General features: G+C 39.0%; 1 long non-coding RNA gene across 1 annotated transcript; it reads left to right on the top strand.

Moving 5' to 3' along the window:
• The first annotated feature begins 245 nt into the window (after window positions 1-245).
• On the top strand, window positions 246-8,809 carry LOC131942445 (uncharacterized). Its single transcript, XR_009386767.1, has 3 exons — window positions 246-397; window positions 1,605-1,738; window positions 8,477-8,809. It is a non-coding gene; the product is annotated as an uncharacterized LOC131942445 (long non-coding RNA).
• Window positions 8,810-14,001: the final 5,192 nt, after the last annotated feature.

Below are 14,001 nucleotides of genomic sequence, written 5' to 3'. Positions count from 1 at the left end.
GAGATGCCTGAAAGAAACTCTGCCGCCCCCTCCGAAAATAATATCAACTCATTGAGTTTATATTAAAAAAATTGTCTGGGGATTTTTGTGTGTAGTCGGATGTCAAGGCAGGAAACCCTGAAACCACTTCCGTGGCGCAAATTTGAAGGGTTTCTGTTTGATCGTCTGACGCAACCATTTTGTACGCATTGACTTTCATAGATGATCACTGTGATCCACAGAACTGTCTGAAACTTGGGCTACCAGCTACACTATCTGACAGTTGAAAGGTGTTACCCTGCAGACTGTCTGAAATTAGGGCTACCAGCTATACCATCCCACCATCTGACAGATGCTTACAGGGCATGTAAAATGACGTCACAATGTCTAAAAATTCAATGGTGCACCCGACTCCCAAGTATGACACGTTTAGTTCTCGTTTTATTGTATGATATCGTAATAGATTTTTAATGCATGATACAAATATTTATATCTTAATATTTCCAACAAAACCACATCTCATACCTTCGTCTCACACATATGAACCTTAACCCTAACCTATATCGTTTAATTTAATCCGTGTTAAACGATGACGAAGAAGATCAAAGTGTTCATCCAAATGCTGTTCATTGGTTAGACAGCTGCAGTATTACGGTTTATATTTTGCTACTCATTAAAATGAGTGTTTGATTACAATCTCGACCAGAGGCAATTGATCTACATACCAGATCAAAAGATCCAATGGACTGAACTTAGCCTACTCAGATAGGCCTACAGTAAAGAGTAACTTGATCCGGCTACATTAAGACCGGGTTAAATGTATCCATTTCTTAATTATTAGGCGTATTAGTCAATAAGTTATACTGGGCTTAGGAAAATGAAATATTTATGAAACTTCTAACGCTTTATATAAATTGCGTAACTCACCATAACGTTAAATGTAACTTATGTTAAAATATTACAATCACACAATTAATGAGACACACAACTTTGTACTGGTCATTCTCAAACAAGGAAATACGTACAAAAATACCACCATTCACTAAGTGTGACTTATTCTATACAGGACAAAGGAAAACTTTGTCTGACAAAGTGACATTTTGTAAAAGTTAAGTATGTACTAGACAACAATGCACACATTGTGAGATAACTAAACACTAATTTATTTGAAAGACCTTGAAAAGGACTTCATTTCAAGGATGTTTAAAAAAGTAATAGATAGAATTTAAAAAAATACCTGCCCTACTTTTTAGACACGCTAAACATGTTGTTTTTCAACCCACTCTGTTACGTCTGACCGAATTAAACATGTGCTTGGTCCAGGTCCATGTCATCGACAAGAGGGGTGACAGGCTGTATGACTCATTAGTTTGTAGCCTAGAATTCCCTATACGACTTGTTTAACTATATTACGCATGCGTATCGGTTTTATTATGGTTACCTACTTGGCGTAGAGTTCTCGTCAACATGTGTTGTTGTTTACATGTTAACGGCATGTTTTGTTGCTACTTATGCAATAAATTGACGTGTAACGATTGGCAGTACTAATTAGCAAATTTTTCAAGAACATTGAATGTAAACAAAACAAACATAACCTAGATGGTGTTGACACAATCTATTTTTAGAGAACACGCGACTACCTTCTTTTGCCGCCACATCCCTTGTCTGCAAAATGAGAACACATTAAAAACCTCCTAAAATAAGTATCCTGGGATGAGAGGGAAGTCTATGACTCTCTAAGGTAGCACTATAAATAAAGGTGAGAATGTAGAAATATAGGCCTACCCCCCCCCCCCCCCCCCCCCCCAATAAACTTGAAGAAAAATTATATCAACTGTTTTATTACTATAAAAATCACAATCAGATATATATCTAGACCCCACGATACTTGATGTATTCTTAATCTTTAGTCATGTTGGCTACTAAACTTCACCACCTTTTTTACTTTCTCGTATATACGAAGTATAGAGAAAGTTTTGTAATCGTGCAAAAAAAAAAAATCGAGATTTTTACAAATCTCGATGTTTTACGCCTCACTAATACGGAAAAACATAATTTTGCAATCTTGTCCGTATGTCTGTGTGTCTGTCTGTCTGTCCGTGTGTAAACACGATAACTTGAGTACCGTTACAGCTAGGTTGATGAAATTTCATTTATAAGTATTTTATCAAAATCGTAGATCCGTATCAACGTTTGAGCGATTTCCGATAACCGGAAGTGGTACTTTTCCTACTTTGAATTTTTCAAAAGCCTATAAGATAAAAAAGATATAAAAGCCATATAGATAAATGAAATTTCACATGTAAGTAAAACATCTAATTAGTAATTCACATCTAAGTAAAACACCTTCTGTTAAATTTTGAGTAATTTCCGTTGACTGGAAGTAGTACTTAACGCTACTTCCGATTTCTCAAAAAACTAATGTAAATTTTAAAAGTACTAATAATATTGCGCACTATTATGCGCTTTTTTATTTGGCGTTCACTTGGTGTGCAATTAATTTGTCTACGAGATTTTATTCTATTTTTAAAACTTTAAGTATTTAAAATGGATTAAAAATCATGTCTATAGCCCGAGTTCCCATCCCCTGTTATTTTATACTAGCTGCATCCCGTGCTCCGCCACGGTAAATCTTTTTTAAATGTACCAACTTGGGAACAGGACAAAACTAAACACAACACAAACGAACGCAAAAAAAAAAAACACAAACGAAAAAACAAACACAACACTCATAACATAAACACAATTTAAATGCAATCATAAAGGCATATTGCTCACAGTCTAGCCCGTAGCGCCAAATCGCGCCCTTTCCGGTGATTTGCACCCCCCTCAAACTTTTGATTTGCACCCCTGTCCCCCCCCCCCCCCCCGCCCTAAAACTTTCGATTTCCAACCCCCCCCCCTCGCAAATTTTTTCCAACCCACTTTGGCGCCCCCTAAGGTTGGCACCCGGGGACATATGCCCCCCCCCCCCCCCCTCGCTACGCCTCTCCTATAAAAACCCCTAGCTTGTCCGCAAACCGAAAGATAGAATAATAATTAGTAAACAGTATAAATAATAGGCAGTATTTAAAATATCCGTGTTTTACCTACAATATTTCACTTTATCCATTCACGCATTTTTTTTCCAGTACTTTAAATTTTAAAAATTTACAATAGAGTTTCATAACTAAAACCATTGCGCACCGAATGAACGTGATGACGCGTCTATAATAGTGCTGAATAGTTGATTAAAAATTATAAGTAATAAACAGTAGGGCCTACATTCAGTGAATAAAATAAATAAAAGATTGCCTTTTATCAATCCATGCTAATTATAATTTTCTAACAATAATTTCCTCTTACACATCCACATAATTTGCATTCACATTTTGCTAATTATATTATTGCAACACTAATTCCTTCTATGACGAACGTATATTTGCAGTCACATTTTTTATTAGCGTGAGTTTAATGTATTTTTAAATTACCTCCTTTGTCAAAATTAGAAAAGAGTTAAATTCATTTGATTTTCTAACCTACAGTTATTATGTTATTAAAATGTATCCACTTTTTCTAGGAATATTAACGAAAACTATATTTGACATTGATCCTTTTAATATGTTTTAGCAATATGCGTGTATTTAATATTCTCTTTACGTTATGCAAAATTGTACAAACAGTGGAAATTATAAAATAGCTCTATGCCGCTATATAAACAAACCCTACTCTAATTCTTATAACAAGACACTGCGGTGCACTGAAAAGCACAACATGGTGCGTAGTATACTTTTATAGTCCCAAAATCTCTAGCGATGACGGACGGACGGAAGGAATGAAGGAAGGACATACACAGCCCGCTTATATTATAGACTAGCTGCATCCCGTGCTCCGCCACGGTAAATCTTTTTTAAATGTACCAACTTGGGAATTCTTATATTACGAGAAAAATGGCCCGTTGAGGAAGGGTACAACGGGCGCTAGGCTGATAGTGCTGTCTCTTTTCTCTAAACTAAAACCAACCCACCCCCCACACACCACCCCCACCCCCACACACCACCCCCCCCCACCACCCCTACCCCCACCCCTCACCCCCACACACCACCCCCTCCACACACCGCCCCCCACCCCCCCCCCCCCCCCCCAAAAAAAAAACATGTCTACCGTCCCATTCAACGAAATATAATTATATACTTTTTTCCAGTGTCCGCCCCCTCCCAGAAAATTCTATCCCCGCCCCCAAAAATTTCAAGTACCCCCCACCCCTCTCCGGGGAGGAAAAAGTCTGAAAGAAACACTGAAACCAACCCACCCCCCCATGTCTACCGTCCCATTGCAAGAAAACCACTTTTTAGATTAGACACATTAATTAGGCGGTAATTTTATTATAGAGTATCGATGAGGAAATTTCTTTTGAGTTGGGGAGGGGGAGGGGCTCAGACGTTCTTACGCGGGGGGTGGGGCTTCGCCCCTACCCGAAGAATTGTATGCAAGAAACTCTTCACGCAAACCACTTAGATTAGACAACATTTCCTCTTTATTCAATATTTACGCCAGAATCAATGACGTCATTATATTACTGTGAGATTATTTTCTACTCTGTGCGCTAAATGTGTCGACGTCATACTTCGTTTTTCGAATTACTATGCATGTTTTTAAATTGCTTGTCTTTTCTCTAGAGCGTTCTTGTCAGACAGATAGATAGATAGATAGATAGATAGATAGACAGACAGCGAAACTATTATTATAGACGAGAAAAATGGCCCGTTGAGGAAGGATACACCGGGCGCTAGGTTGATAGTGCTGTCTCTTTTCTCTAAACTAAAACCAACCCACCCCCCCCCCCACACACACCACCCCCACCCCCTCCCACCCCACCCCCCACCCCCACCCACTTCCGCCCCACCCCACCCCCAAAAAAAAAAACATGTCTACCGTCCCATTCAACGAAATATAATTATATACTTTTTCCAGTGTCCGCCCCCTCCCCGAAAATTCTACCCCCGCCTCCGAAAATTTCAAGTACCCCCACCCCTCTCCGGGGAGGAAAAAGTCTGAAAGAAACACTGGTGTCGCGCTTAGCCACTACCCGAAGAATTGCATTAAAAAAATTGCAAGAAAACCACTTTTTAGATTAGACACATTAATTAGGCGGTAATTTTATTATAGAGTATCGATTACGACATTTCTTTTGCGTTGGGGAGGGGGGGGGGGGGCTCAGACGTTCTTACGCGGGGGGTGGGGCTTCGCCCCTACCCGAAGAATTGTATGCAAGAAACTCTTCACGCAAACCATTTAGATTAGACAACATTTCCTTTTTATTATTCAATGTTTACGCGAGAATCAATGACGTCATATTACTGTGTGCACTCTCTGGTTTGAGATTATTTTCTACTCTATGCTAAATGTGACCGCGTCATACTTCGTTTTTCGAATTACTGTGCATGTTTTTATTTTGCTTGTGTTTTCTCTACAGCGTTCTTGTCAGATAGATAGATAGATAGATAGAGAGACAGCGAAACTATTAGTATTAACGAGAAAAATGGCCCGTTGAGGAAGGGTACAACGGGCGCTAGGCTGATAGTGCTGTCTCTTTTCTCTAAACTAAAACCAACCCACCCCCCCCACACACCACCCCCCACCCCCACACACCACCCCCACACACCACCCCCACCCCCCCCCCCCCACACCACCCCCCACACACCGCCCCCACCCCCACCCCACCCCCCCACACACCGCCCCCACCCCCCCCACACACCGCCCCCACCCCCACCCAACCCCCCCCCACCCCCACCCCCCCCACCCCGACAAAAAAAATGTCTACAGCTGATAGTGCTGTCTCTTTTCTCTAAACTAAAACCAACCCACCCCCCAACACACCACCCACCACCCCCACACACCACCCCCACACACCACCCCCACCCCCCCACACACACCACCCCCCCCCACACACACCGCCCCCACCCCCCCCCCCCCACACACCACCCCCACCCCCCCACACACACCACCCCCACCCCCACCCCCCCCCCCCCCCCCCCACCCCCAAAAAAAAACATGTCTACCGTCCCATTCAGCGAAATATAATTATATACTTTTTCCAGTGTCCGCCCCCTCCCCGAAAATTCTACCCCCGCCCCCGAAAATTTCAAGTACCCCACCCCTCTCCGGGGAGGAAAAAGTCTGAAAGAAACACTGGTGTCGCGCTTAGCCACTACGCGAAGATTTGCATTAAAGACATTGCGAGAAAACCACTTTTTAGATTAGACACATTAATTAGGCGGTAATTTTATTATAGAGTATCGATGAAGAAATTTCTTTTGCGTTGGGGAGGGGGGGGGGGCGGGGGGCGGGGGGCTCAGACGTTCTTACGCGGGGGGTGGGGCTTCGTCCCTACCCGAAGAATTGTATGCAAGAAACTCTTCACGCAAACCATTTAGATTAGACAACATTTCCTTTTAATTCAATGTTTACGCGAGAATCAATGACGTCATATTACTGTGTGCACTCTCTGGTTTGAGATTATTTTCTACTCTATGCTAAATGTGACCGCGTCATACTTCGTTTTTCGAATTACTGTGCATGTTTTTATTTTGCTTGTGTTTTCTCTACAGCGTTCTTGTCAGATAGATAGATAGATAGATAGAGAGACAGCGAAACTATTAGTATTAATAGATAAGAATATTCGAGAAAGTTTAGGGGAGATCACTCCCGGTTTATTTTATTGACGATGATAATAATAAGCCTTTGTTAATCCCTAATGGGCATTTTTCTTTTTCTAGTAAACTGGATAATGAAAACCCTTTCCATTTTCACCTAAAAAATAATTTTAAAAATAATGGTTAAAATAAATTGTTAGCCTCCCGCCTACTCGTTAAAGAATCCATGGTTTGTTTTGGTGCGCATGGCAACCGTCACTTTTCTGACGTCAGCACAGCCATCAAGTGTGCTGCAAAGGCTTATGGGATGTCTTGGAATGTCTGGGATATCGTCCGAGTTTTGTTTATACACGTCCACATTTTTTTTTGTAAACATTTTAAAATATAAAATAAACTCGTTATTTTTTTTAGAAGACGACAGGTTTTTAAAAATAACAACCTGCAAAGTTTGATAAGTTGACTGTTACATTATTTACGTAATCTTGTTGACTGTTTTTCTGCCCGGAGGCGTATGTTTATTTAACTTTGTGTACACTCAGTACGACTCTTACCATACATCAGTGGTGTAGCGAGGTCGGGTGTCACCCGGTGCGGCACTTAATGGTGCCAACCCCCAAAGGCGTAGCGACCCTTCCCGGGGACAAACTTTCAATTTGCACCCCCCCCCCTCAAATTTTTCTCTATATATTTTGCTATTTTTTGCCTTGGTGTCACTTCCCTAAATGGTGTCACCCGGTGCGGTCCGCACCCCCTCTCTACGCCTCTGCCATACATCCTACAATTTCTTTCATATGGATCTTTCACAAATGACGCCACAAGATTTAATTAACCGATTTATTTACTTCTTTCCCCCTATCGTCTCATGGCAACAGACCCCCCCCCCCCCTCCCCACCTAGAATAATTTTAAAAATACACACTGTCGCTAAAAAAATAAACACGATAAAATATGTGTTATTTTTGACAAATACAGACGTATGCTACTTCAGATTTCATTTACTGCCACCCTCCCACACCACGACGCCCATCATCGGTAAAGTTTGAATCCTCTCTTCCCCCCCCCCCCCCCCCCCCCACAATAGACGTGAGGCTTCTTGAAGGAGACTGAGTAAGTGTGTAGAGGGGTTTTCGTCTGGTACATTTAGTTAAGCTCTAGGCCTACAGTTAGGAGCTAATAGTAAAACGTGTCGAGATCTTACGTAGTCCTAGTAGTAGGTGAAGTAGAGCAGTCGATGTTTTTGAAGAGAGTGATCGACCGCTACATTACACCGTTAACCCAACGTCATTCAGACTACTGGATGGACCAAGAGACGTCATTCGGACTCTATAAAGAAATTAAACGTTAAAACGCAATTGTAACCAATTGACAATAGGTTATCAATAACAAATTAGCCAGTCTGCTATTACTGACGATTAAAAAACGTCATGAGAGTGGGGCAGTAGAATGCTAAAAATAGCAACATTACATCATGATATGATGTCTGACTGGCCAAAATGAATGTAAAAAAATATGTTTGTATCTGGATGAGCAGGTTGTCTTGACCTCACCTAAAGATAACCGAACTAGGCCTTAGAATAACATCCGTTCAAAATCTGTGTTGGAATTAAGATAGCGTAAAAAAAATCGGTTTAAAAAATGGTGTCTGCGGATCAATTTCGTGAAATTTCGAAATTTTAGATTTAATAAATATCTGCACATTGCAATTTTTTGAAAATAAATTCAGTGCAAATTTTTTTTTATACCATTTGTTTTAATGGATATGCATATAATATCGTTAGTCTGGCTCAAAGTATAATCAATGCTTAAATATGCTTATATGCGATTTAGCATGAGTATTTCGAATCATATTATTTTCTCTGTCAGTGTTTGATTACTTTAGGTGAGAAAATCATGACGTTACTGGAAGAATGCCATCCCCTGAAGGCTCACAAACTCAAGAACTTTTATCAGGAATGACGCACGAAGAAAATAAATAAAAGAAGAGCGAAGAAACACATTGAGACGCTCATTCGGGAAACTGCATCAAACTAGATAATGATAGTTTTATCGTTAGAACCCAAATATACATCTAGGTCTATAGGCCTACCTTTTTCAATAACCTAATTTATTTTGACTATAAGAACTTATCTTGTGATGATAATGTATGTCTATTGTTTGTGTATATGTGTTAACTGTTATCATATGCCACAACACGGTTTGACCCGCCATTAATATGGCCCAAAGTTTGACAGGCCACCGAAACCTCGTCTATGGCCCAGTCTGACAACTCTGGCCACAACCGCCACTTAGACTAGACTAACAGTTTCCGAAAAGGGAAACGCCCCCCCCCCCCCCTCCCCCCAATTGGGGAGGGGCTAGTGGCACAAACAGACTAATTGTAGGTCGCGAAGATATTTATTTTAAGCAAAATGGGAATCACTTTAACCCCATTGTATTGTGAAGTGCAATAAATATTTTTAGCGAATGTGATACAAATGGTTTGAACTTAAATTTGAGATTTTTTCCTCTTGAAAAAAAATAATTAAGATTCTGATTTTGATGACAGCGATAACTTTGTTGTAAAGAAATGTTTATTCTGTAAAGATTTAAAAAAATTAAGCATTTTGAATAAATCCCTGCCTTCACCACATATGTATCTGTTAGTCGAAAACGACAGTCAGATCACTCACATACAATTGAAAGCTATGGAAAGTAAACATGCCCATAAATATAAATGCCCCTAGTTGCAGAAGATCTCAAACAGTTCATGACGTTGGCGTAAGGACACAATTCATTGCTGTATGAACCAAGAGATGTGCTTGAATCTTTAGCCTTCTTGAGAATGAGTATCATTCTCTGTTCAAACACCTTTTGCTGATGTTAGAAACTTCATGTTTATGAAAAAAAAAAATTGCCTCTGCTGTAATTTTAAATTGAAAAATTCAGCCCGAGTACCAGTAAAAGATAATTAAAAAAAAATAATAATTAAAAATAAAAAGAACTTCGGGTAGAATTCTTTTAGATACACAAACAATATTTAGATCTACACACTTTTTGAAATGAAAACAAAAAAAAAAACACATCTATTGATATATATTTATAGGCCCACTCTTATATTAGAGACATTGTTTCTTTCAGACATTTTTCTCCGGGGGAGGGGAGGGGGTAGACATACTTCGATGAGATGTCTAAAAGAGATACTGATAAAAGGGGGGGGGGGGTCGGTTTAGGGACTTTGTAAGCGCCAAGATTTCTTTTAAATGGATGTTTTTTTTTAAAACTACTTCGCCCGAAACCTAACCAGACTTCCATTGTGTGACAGGTTTGCTAGCTTGCGCGCGCCATTCGGGTTTATCGTCTGCTATTGTTAAGCTTGGAAGCCTGCCCGACTTCTAGTGAGCAGATCTAGCTGAGGTATCCGCTCGCCAAAATTTTTGCTACTTCTGGCTGACCTAGTTCAGATAACGTCTGCTTTGTAAAGGTTAGAACTAGTGCGTGGAAGTTATCGTTTAACCGACATAGATAAGGGCAGTGGGGCCCAGGTACTTATCTTGTACCCAAATTCTGCTTTTTTTTTTTTTACAACAGTTTGATGGATTTTTATTTGGGTTGTCGTCATTATAAAAAACACACCAAAACATCTCTTCTACCGCCCCCCCCCCCCCCAACGAAATAAAATTTATATAGAAAATATATACTTTAAACAGTGTCTGCCCCCCCTCCAATCCGGAAAATTTAGCCCCCCCCCCGAGAAAAAAAATCTGAAAGAAACACTGACAACTATATAAAAAAAAGTCATTGCAAGCAAAGGCTACAATTATCTTAGGCCTACTGTATGGTGTACAATGACCTAGGCGTACTGTATGGTATACAATGATCTTAGGCCTAATGTATGGTATACAATGATCTTAGGCCTAATGTATGGTATACAATGATCTTAGGCCTAATGTATGGTATACAATAATCTTAGGCCTAATGTATGGTATACAATAATCTTAGGCCTACTGTATGGTGTACAATGACCTAGGCGTACTGTATGGTAACAGCGGCGTATCTAGGTTTTCGTTGTAGGGGGAGCGAAAAGAGCAATAAAAGGCGCCGAATTTTTAACACGTTATATATATATATATATATATATATATATATATATATATATATATATATATATATATATATATATATATATATATATATATATATATATATATATATATATATATATATATATATAATTACTAACTGTATGTCATTACTTCGCTATGATGTAAAATAAATTGAAAGTAGCACTCTAAAGAAATAAGAAAAAACACACAATGTAGGCCGACAAAACAAAAATTTTATCAATCTAAACAAAAAATATATACACACACACACACTACAACCAAAAACAACTTCATTCACCACTGTCCGTTCACTTTAGGTCAATTCCAACCCAGTGTATACTTAGGTGTGACATTAATGTCGCTCTACACCAGGGGTTCCCAACCCCGTGACCGCGGGCGCCATGGCGCCCCCCGAACGATTTGTATGTGCCCGCCTCTCACTATTCGACAGAGATAGAATTTTTTTCATAAACATTATTAAAAGGTTGAAGGGGATGGAAATCGAAAGTTTGAGGGGGGTGCAAATCGAAAGTTTGAGGGGGAGGGGGGTGGAAATCGAAAGTTTGAGGGGGGGGGGGGGTGCTAATCGAAAGTTTGAGGGGGGGGGGTGCAAATCTAAAGTTTTGTCCCCGGGTGACGGGAAGGGTCGCTACGCCTCTGGAAGGAGTTTGTCGATTTAAAATAGGTGGTGCCCACCACCCTACCGATATTTTAGAATGTGCTCTAGAGGAAAAAAAGAGGTCGGGAACACCTGCTCTACACAATTGTTGTGGTGAGGTGTGGGGGGGGGGGAGATAACCAACTCAGAGTGAACATAGCTTCAGTTTTTAGATGACTATTCTAAACATACATATATATTACACAAATATATATTACACAAATATATATTACACAAATAGATTTAAATAAGTAGCAGTGGTAATATGACAATATTTTTTTTTTACAGAGGGGTCCATGGGGGAGGGGGTTGTAACTGTTTCATATAATTTGTAATCGTAATGACGTTGTTGACCTTGTCAAAATTTCCCCACCACTACGCAGTTTGCTCATAAGTAAATTTAAATTTAGGTGCCACATCAGTTGTATTTGTTTCTGTATTGTAATATTTTAAAAATTAATCACACGATTCAAACTGTATATATAAAGTAATTATGTGTGAAGTTTTATGTATAACATTTTCTAACTCAATTATTCGTAAGCATATACATTATACAGTTGCCATAAACTTAACACCCCTCTTGCCAAGTGGTACTACCCGTAGAGGTTTTTTAAACATTGCAATGCATCATAATGGTTACTTTTAGAATGGCAAACTGATGCAGCTGTTAATACGTGTTGTAAACGTAGACACTACTACAATAATGCTTAATTGCTGCATGAAAAGTAATCTTGTGATTTACATAGATGTGCCGACCAAAAATATTTTTTTTAACAAATATCATTGTTTAAAACTTTGAGTTTAAAAAGTTTCCAAAAAGGCGCCACTTTGCTGAAAATGGCCAGAGGGGGAGCGGCCGCTCCCCCTGCTCCACCCCTGCGTACGCTACTGTATGGTATACAATGATCTTAGGCCTAATGTATGGTATACAATGATCTTAGGCCTAATGTATGGTATACAATAATCTTAGGCCTACTGTATGGTGTACAATGACCTAGGCGTACTGTATGGTATACAATGATCTTAGGCCTAATGTATGGTATACAATAATCTTAGGCCTACTGTATGGTGTACAATGACCTAGGCGTACTGTATGGTATACAATGATATTAGGCCTAATGTATGGTATACAATGATCTTAGGCCTAATATATGGTATACAATGATCTTAGGCATACTGTATGGTATACAATAACATTAGGCCTACTGTATAGTATACAATGCCGCCCACTTGCGTCTCGGCGAGGACGAGAATTGACGCCTCTAAATATAACCTACACAGCTGAGCTAAAGTAAAACAGTTTATATAAAAAAAAACATTTACGACATAAATCTTAGAATCTAACTCCACTTGGGCAAACAAACAAAGCAATAAACACAAGTTCGATCAGCTCTGGTCCAGTGACACATTTTTTTAAAAAAATGCGCATGATTTTTAACATTTCACGAAGTGGCAGCATAGTCACGTGTTAAACACTACTCACTATCTTTGGATTTACACATTTAGACTAGCATTAAACATTTATTTTCACGACAGCTATTTTTTTTTTAGTGCATGACTGCATTTAGCCAAATACAAAGTAGGCCTACATAATCTTTAGTTTAAAAAAAATAAAAATTAAGACTGATACGCTGTGACTAGACCCTTATTTTCGCTTTTTTTAAAGTCGTCTGCTCCAAAGTGTTCTTTTTAAGTGTCAACAATGTTTATCCGTATTTTAAGTTTAACAATAAAAAAAAAAACCTGGATAAAAAAATTGGATCGGTTCTTTAGGCCTGGGTAATAGCAAGGGAAGCAACTCAGTCTTTATAACAAATCCGCTGACACGTTAAGAAAAACAAGGGCAGAAGGTCATTCAAAGGTCAGGCTCGTGACTGCCCAATTAATCAAAGTAACTAACAATAAGTTACCTTAAAATTTGTGTACTTCTAGATATAACGGCTGATAGGTTAAAAAGTCTGAGAATGTGCATGAATAAACCATAGAAATCTTTAAAAATATAGACCAGAAAAGAGGATATGGGGTTTGCTTAATTGCACTATTATCATATTCATTTCATTTGAAAAAAAAACACAACATACCAATGATACTATTCTTATACATGACCCAGTGACTGACATTTATTATCCTTACACATCTTTACATTCTTGACAAAAAGAAAAATAACCCCGCCCTCCCGTTAACAAAAAATATGTATCAAATTATCATTAGGTAACAATAATAATAATACTCTGGGTATTTCAAAGGGGCATTTAAACTTTCCTACAATTTAACAGGATTAGCGCAAGCTAAACGCCCCTCACATAAAAAAAAAATATTAATTAGAAAAATAATTAACGACCAAGACCCAGCGAGCCCGCCCCCCCCCCCCCCCTTTCCAACAACTATGCAACTGTTCATTCGTAAAAGCAGTGCCTTGCCTTTCTGCGTTTAAAAAAAAAAAACCGCGAACCCACAAATTATTTAGGAGGAGACAAGAAAGCAGAAATAAGAGCCTAAAACCTTTTTGACTTTTTGTTTTTTAAAAAAATAAATAAATCCAGGAAACAAAAAATAAATACATAATCTTTGAAGCTACACGTTAGTTAAGAAGAGACAACAATGCACACACCCCCCCCAACCAAATGGCTCATTTGTTGTAATTAATT

The sequence above is a fragment of the Physella acuta genome, unplaced genomic scaffold (genome assembly GCF_028476545.2).
Source record: "Physella acuta isolate Inbredline_101_S28 unplaced genomic scaffold, ASM2847654v3 ptg000006l, whole genome shotgun sequence".
In the NCBI taxonomy this organism is placed as follows: Eukaryota; Metazoa; Mollusca; class Gastropoda; family Physidae; genus Physella; species Physella acuta.
This window is presented reverse-complemented; position numbering and strand designations above follow the sequence as displayed.